The sequence below is a fragment of the Adiantum capillus-veneris genome, chromosome 28 (genome assembly GCF_014529385.1).
Source record: "Adiantum capillus-veneris isolate H3 chromosome 28, ASM1452938v2, whole genome shotgun sequence".
Taxonomy (NCBI): Eukaryota; Viridiplantae; Streptophyta; class Polypodiopsida; order Polypodiales; family Pteridaceae; genus Adiantum; species Adiantum capillus-veneris.
The window spans coordinates 73,124,687-73,132,178 of record NC_140958.1 but is presented as its reverse complement, the minus strand read 5'-3'; the positions used below and the strand labels follow the sequence as shown (position 1 = coordinate 73,132,178).

General features: G+C 38.7%; 1 pseudogene; it reads left to right on the top strand.

Moving 5' to 3' along the window:
- The first annotated feature begins 1,625 nt into the window (after positions 1 to 1,625).
- LOC147420683 (gluconokinase-like) lies at positions 1,626 to 3,951 on the top strand (annotated as a pseudogene).
- The last annotated feature ends 3,541 nt before the right edge of the window (positions 3,952 to 7,492 follow it).

Here is a 7,492-nt window from a genome sequence, read left to right as displayed (position 1 = left end):
CTTATTGCACATTGCTCTTTGGTAGACCATCTCCTTTTGGACCCCTATTGAGATGCAACCATCTCTCCTTTTGGTCCCATGCTGAGATAGGTCTAGAAGTACATGTGTCTATTCTAACTCTTGTTCCCGTTTATTCTCCCACATTAAATGATCAGTTTAATATGAGAAAATCATTTGGTAAAGTTAGATATTATATTTGTGGTAGCTGGCTTTAGAGAAAAGGCAATGATAAGTACAAAAACAACTTAGTCTTAGATTATCTTTGTACAAAGCTTATAAGAATGAAGCCTCATTCCAGTATAAACTGATAACAAAAGTACTTCCCAAGCAATAGGAGCAAGTGTAATCATGGACATACATTTTCTTTAAGCCAAAAAAATTCCAAGAAAGGATAGAGTCCTCACCTACAACCATCCAAACAAGACAACACATATGTTAGCGTTGGATGTGTTTAACAGGTGTCAATGGACTATATCAGTTGTTATCCATGTCCAACTTACAACTTTCAACTTAAAACCAATGTCCAGAGTTTTTCTGGTTGTTCAGATTAGTTTGTAAGAAAGTTTTTATAAGTTTGGTTCCTATTTCTTTAAACAAAATCTATTACCATGCGGTTAACCTTTTTTTAACTAAGCAATTCATTTTAATAACAGATTTTGCCACATTTGTCAGGCACTGACATAATTATGAAGCTATGAAGTAAAAAGGATCTTTTAATGTCTCTTATCAACCCAAACTTCTAGTCGGTAAAAAAGTTAGCCAACTTAGCCATGTTTATCTACCTCAAAAATATAAGTCCCCTTGGACTAACTTGAATCATTTTTCTCAAGTTCAATATGTCAGAAAATCCTACCAATCCTTTCATCAAGTGTATTGTATCAACCTTTTGAACAAGGAGTCAATCTCTTTCAAAAAACACCAGCTCAGTATCACCTCTTCATGTCGAAAACGGGCCACAGTTATCAAAATACTCGGTATCGAGGCAATGTACAATACTGTCAGAGTTTAAACCATGTGAAGAGTACCTTACTAAAGTATAGGCAAATTATTTCAGGCCTAAGTAATGAACCCTACCAAATTGTCAGAACAACTTTACCAAATTGCTTCATCATATCAGCGCCTTTAACAGCCAGGAATCAACCTATATGTTTGTTAAATTAGCCATAATCAACCATACCAAGTGTTAACAGACAACCTTTTAATGTCATTTTCTATCGAAATTAGCCACCCACACAGTGGGCCTTACCAAGCCAAGCCAAAATGTTACATAATTGTATACAAGCAGAGGTGCTTACATCACCTTAGACCCACTCCTTCAAAAGAGAGATAACCATATTATCAAGAGCGATAATCAATTACCGACCTGTGTGGGCTGCGTTGTAAGCTCCATATCACCACATCAGAAAATGATACACACAATCCTCTCTTTCAATTTACACAAATCAAACACACACAAGGCTATGTGAGAGGCGGAATGCACCCTCACCTCTTTGAATAGAAGAAGGTTGATCACAAGTAATCATGGCATGTAGCGAGCAGTATACTCCATCATTCCAAGCTTTGAGTAGGCAAGGTGCCATTTTTACTAGGGAAAAAAAAGTAGCCGCCTCTGATGGGGCTCGGTTATGGAAAACAGAGTTACCTACGCGCCATTAACATGGAAAGGAAGAGAGAATGAGTGTGGTACAGATACAGAGCATGAGGCTGGTTAAATGCTACCTTTTTTAATGCCCACATTTTAGGTTTTAATAGTATTTCTCCTTAGGGGTACCGTCCCACTGTGGGTTTTATCCAAGGGAACCCTAAAAAATAGGCACCATTTTTATAATGATAGCTGTTCAGGTGTTATCAACCTTAGTTATACCATGGGTGGATGTCTATAGATGAAATGAAAGCAAGATGGGGGTGTTTTTTTATATAAAGCAAGGTAATATGTGAGTAAAACCTAGGGTGTGATTTAAAAGATAGAACATAGTTGTTAGGTAATAGACAAAGAAATAAGTACTTATGTGTGTGTGTGTGTGTGTGTGTGTGTGTGTGTGTGTGTGTGTGTGTGTGTGTGTGTGTGTGTGTGTGTGTGTGTGTGTGTGCACGCGTGTGTGCGCGCACACAAAGCTTATGAATACCGATAGTTAATGTGATTAACATATGTCTTGGGACCATTGGAAAGTTGCTAGCAGAATCAATTGGCTATTCTTTCCTTGATGGTGATGATTTTCGTTCTGAAGAGAATAAAGGTTGGTCATCAATTGTCTCTTTTGTTTTGCAAGTCTTAAGTATCAATTTTGCTTGAATAGGTTCTTTGTGTCTAACGATACAATTAACACTCCAACCGCATATTTGCGATAGCATTGTAGAAATTTATTGTTGCTTATGGATGAATGCTTACACCCTGGTAAAAACTTATTTGATTTATGTGATCATGCATCTAATTCTCTTCCAAAATGTTAACAAGACTGACTGGTTTTTAACTTTAACTAATATAATTTTTTTTTCGACACACATGAGGGCCCACAAGGGGAGGTGCTTATCCCTTCCAACTATTGGCCATGTTACATGGTCGGGCAATTGATGCACCACGTGTTGGGAATTACGGAGAGAACTCATAGCAACCAACTAGGAACTTCCTCCTCAAGTGACCCACCCCAAGGGGAGGATGCACTGGAGTGTCTAAGGGCAAGAGCCCTAGCAACGTGAACACCAGGTGAGCACAAGGCATCTCTCTAGAGTGTGACCCAATGGGGGATTTGAACCCACAACCCATAGGTTGAGGGGCCAAAGCCTTACCGTTACTTTATGACTATGTAGAATTATCTAGCAGAGAGAGAGAGAGAGAGAGAGAGAGAGAGAGAGAGAGAGAGAGAGAGAGAGAGAGAGAGAGAGAGAGAGAGAGAGAGAGAGAGAGAGAGAGAGAGAGAGAGCTTTATTAATGTCTTCTAGGGGCTGAAGTAGGCCTATGAGATGAAACATTGTACATGGGTGTGTCCTTTGGATATCCAAGAAAAAGACAAATTGCTAAATTAGACATGCTACAAGAGAAATTAAACTAGCATGGTGGTGCGTATACATGTGTATGAGAGATATGGGGAGGGAGAGAGAGAGAGAGAGAGAGAGAGAGAGAGAGAGAGAGAGAGAGAGAGAGAGAGAGAGAGAGAGAGAGAGAGAGAGAGAGAGAGAGAGAGAGAGCTCTAACTCTACTGGATGTGAAACTATATGTGCATGGGAGGACAACCATGTTACACAAAATACTAGCTATCTCCATCCATTACCAAAGTGGGGGTATAAGTTGTAGCATAGTAGCAGGGTATGCAAAGTACCTCTCTATCTACCTATTCCTAGTCCACTCTTGTCGTAGTGGAATCTCAAAGATGGTTCTATGATAGAGAGAGAGAGAGAGAGAGAGAGAGAGAGAGAGAGAGAGAGAGAGAGATTTATTTTTTTTATGCTGCAGGGAAGATAAAGCAAGAGATTCCATTGACAGATTTTGACCGATTGTCATGGCTTGAGACTCTTCGGGATACTTTGATTGATTACATCCTACGGGGGAAAACGGTGGTCCTCACTTATTCTGCCTTGAAGCCATCATAGAGGCACCTTTTAAGGACAATTGATTTTCAAAGGATGCTGAAAATGAAGCAAATCGAGAAGAAACAAGCTTCATGAGTGATAGTTTGAAGTCAATTCCAAGGATTCTAAAGTGTTGTATGATAATCAATAGCTCAAAGGCAACCACAAATCACATGTTCCATCGCATCGACTTTTCTCTTTGCTTAATGACTTAAGGAGAGGTTCCAATAAGGGACCCACTTCATGCCTTCATCTTTGTTATTGTCACAGATAGATTCTTTAGCAATCAACAAAAAGGAGGACGATGTTATATTCTTGGATGCAAGGTTAAGCCTTGAAGTAGTTGTGCAACATGAGAAAGAGTTGGTTTGTCAAAATGCATAAAGCAAGCTCTCAGAATTATACCGTGTTGTTTGGTTGGAGTACCTTTTAGAGCTTTCATGCTGTTGATTGATTATTGAGCTCTTGGGGGTAATGATTTTTCACCTTTCTTTTTTAATCAATAAACCAAGCATGTCACCAATACATGACCACTGGTTGGTTTTTGCCTTATCATAGATGATATCGAAGTGGCAAAATTAGGCAGCTTACTTTCACATGAGATGTCAAGGGTGAGTTATTAAGGTCTAAAGTAGTAGAGTAAGGTGTAAATACCATATTTGAGAGCATTTACAAGTTAGTTCAAAAAGCGAGAGTCCAAGACACAAGTATGGTGCTACACATATGGAAACCCTCGCCAACCTTCTCAAGATTGTCCTCATATTCAATTCATTGGATTGTAGTTGAACTCCATGGTTTTTTACCAGGCTTGGATTGAGGAACCATAGCCAAAAGGTTTAAGACATAAGAGGGCAAGGATAATGCACTAGAGAGAGGAGAGAGTGATCATTATCATCATATGTTGCATGTCACAACCAAGAATAAGAAGTATGAAGTATATTCTCTTATAGCAACATAGGGCAAAGAAATGTAGTAAGCTACACAAAAGACTTGGGTTAGTAGGTGGAACCAGTTGTATTTTTCACATACAAAGATTTTTGAACCGTTATGCATGTACCACTATGTGAGGCATGTAACCATATCTATCAAAAAGAGGCTTTACTGTTGGGTGGCTTTTGATCATTTTACACAAATTTGAAACATTATTGTCCTAGAGCTTGTTTGGAAGGTATAAGGATGTCGAGGCTTTTTTAAGGTCACACACCTCTCTCTCTCTCTCTCTCTCTCTCTCTCTCTCTCTCTCTCTCTTTTCTCTCTCTCTCTCTCTCTCTCTCTCTCTCTCTCTCTCTCTCTCTCTCTATATATATATATATATATATATATATATATATATATATATATATATATATATATATATATATGCCTCATCTCCTTCGAGCACTTCAAGCCATCCATTGCATTCTCAGGATCTTAATCAACCTCTCTCCCAAGCCTCTCTCCCTCTTTCCTAGTTCTAAGCTAGCCTACTAAGACTCCCTCAATCACTCCCTTCTTGTATTAGGCAAATGTGTTGAAGGCCTATGCCACAAGTTGTGTGTTTTCACATTCACCACCTTTTGTTTTTTGTTGTTCTTTGACATACTATAGTATTTTGGTCGTTTAATTCTCCTTTGGTATCATGACTTTTTTTATTGTTTCTCATGACATACCATACCTGGAAACTATGGTCAACAATCGACTATGGAGTGCCCCATACATTCTATTTCTTGGCATGGTACTGATACACAAGTATGTGATGGACAAATATTATTCATCTTAAGCAAGTTGGGGATGTAATGCTTTTGTGAATGTCAATGATGTAGCGTAAGGCTATCAACAGCTTAGTTGCAAATGGAAAGTGGAAATTATACTCAATTGTCTTCTCATGAGAATATTCTCTTTGCCTCTGCATGTGATGGAATTGTGAGCGTGGTGTCGTCTGACTAGCTATCGGGAGAAGGTAAAAGAGAAGAGGGGAAGTATTAGAAGAAGAAGAAATGAACATATTTAGTGTTGTAAATCAATTCACACACGCACGCACACACACATTATTACTTGCCTATAAGATTCTCTAGCATAATTGACATCCTGGATTTTACGAAACACGCTTCCTAGTTTCACTATATAGGGTATCCACCATGGAATATGGCCCTTATAAATTGTAAGTGATACTAAAAACCCAAAAAAGTGGTGTACTGCCTTTTTGTAAACCTGGCCGTGAAGGCGCTATGGTGGCTTTTCGCCTTGGCATACCGCATCACAGGCGGCCTCGCAGTCTCGGATCCCCAGGAGGGGATCGCTCCACTCATTACTCTCTACACGCTACACAGTGATGGCGGCCTTCCTCCTCTTCTATTTAAGAGGTGAGGGCGCAACTATGCCCCTTACTTAGCTTTGTATGAGTTTTTGCTTACGTAAATTATAAAGGACTGTGTATCTACTCTCTACTGCACAAAAATATGGAGCTTGCAACACAAACAACACAGCAACGTTGGCTACTTTGCTTGTTATCATGAGTTTCGCTGCAAACCTAGTTTTTTAAGGCAGTATAATTGTTATGATGTTGCTCTATCGGTTTGATGGTATGGCACATTATGTGGTTTTGACTCAGCGTAACAAAACTTGTTTAAAGATGGAATGTCATTAAGTACATGGCATCTGGTTGATGGTTTTTGTTGGCAAAGCTTTGACCCCACTACTGGGTTTCGGTTTTCAGTAAGCATTGCATAATAACAATTATGTGGTTTTGATTATAGGTGATCTTTAGAATTTGGGGTATGGCATATTAGTTGTTGCTGCTTAAACTCAGTAAACTCTGATTCTTGGTAGCTCTACGTTAACTGCTCACTAGTTTTTTGGAAAAAATTGGGGTTGCTGCCGCTTGGCTTGGCAAGGCAATACTCTGTCGATAATGACCTGACAAACTGATGGTGCTTATTGTTCATCAAAAAACTTTGGGATTGACTTGGTATGGTCGCTTAAGCATGGTATATTGATCACTGTCACATAAAGCCTGGTAAGACCCACCGTTTGGGTTGGCTAAGTGAATATAAGGGGTTTTTGACCTACTGCACTGATGTTGGATGTTTTTGCTAGGGTTTGTAGGGGAGTTTGTCCCGGTTGCATATTGATGCTGTACTTGTTCATTACTTGGTTGTTTGGATGAGGTAATGCAATACATCATTTGCATTCATATGGGCGGGTGTAGTTTCTTGTTTTTTTAAAAGCTTTGGGATTGACTTGGTACTGTCGCTTAAGCATGGTATAATGATCGCTGTCACATAAAGCCTAGTAAGGTCCACCATTTGGGTTGGCTACGTGAATATAAAGAGGTTTTTGACCTACTGCGCACAGATGTTGGATGTTTTTGCTATGGTTTGTAGGGGAGTTTGCCTCAGTTGCATACCGATGTTGTACTTGTTCATTACTTGGTTGTTTGGATGAGATAATGCAATACATTATTTGCATTCACATGGATAGGTGTAGTTTTTGTTTTTTTTTTTTTTAAACCCGTATAAACATCTAGTCCTTTTTCGGTTTTGACATTCGGAACTGGCTGGATACCACTTGGTTTGCTAAGAGATTGGATTTCAAATAAACATAAACTGTATCTGTTCAGAATAAACAAAAACAAGTTCAAACTATTAATGGAATTTTTAGGCTTCTTTTATGGCTTCATATAATGAAGCCTCATTAATCTGGCAAAAAAACTCAAAAAATTGTTTGATGGGGAGATAAGACACTTGGATTAGAAGGGGTTATGGCCTTCTAATCAAAATAATATTATATTTATACTAAAAATTAACTTTGGGTTAATAAAACATGTTTTTTAAATGGAACACATAAATACTTTGGACTAAGCTTGTAAAGTTTTAAAAAAAGTTGTGAGATGGACATGGATACCAACTGGTATAGTCCATTGATACGTGTAAAACACATCCAAGGC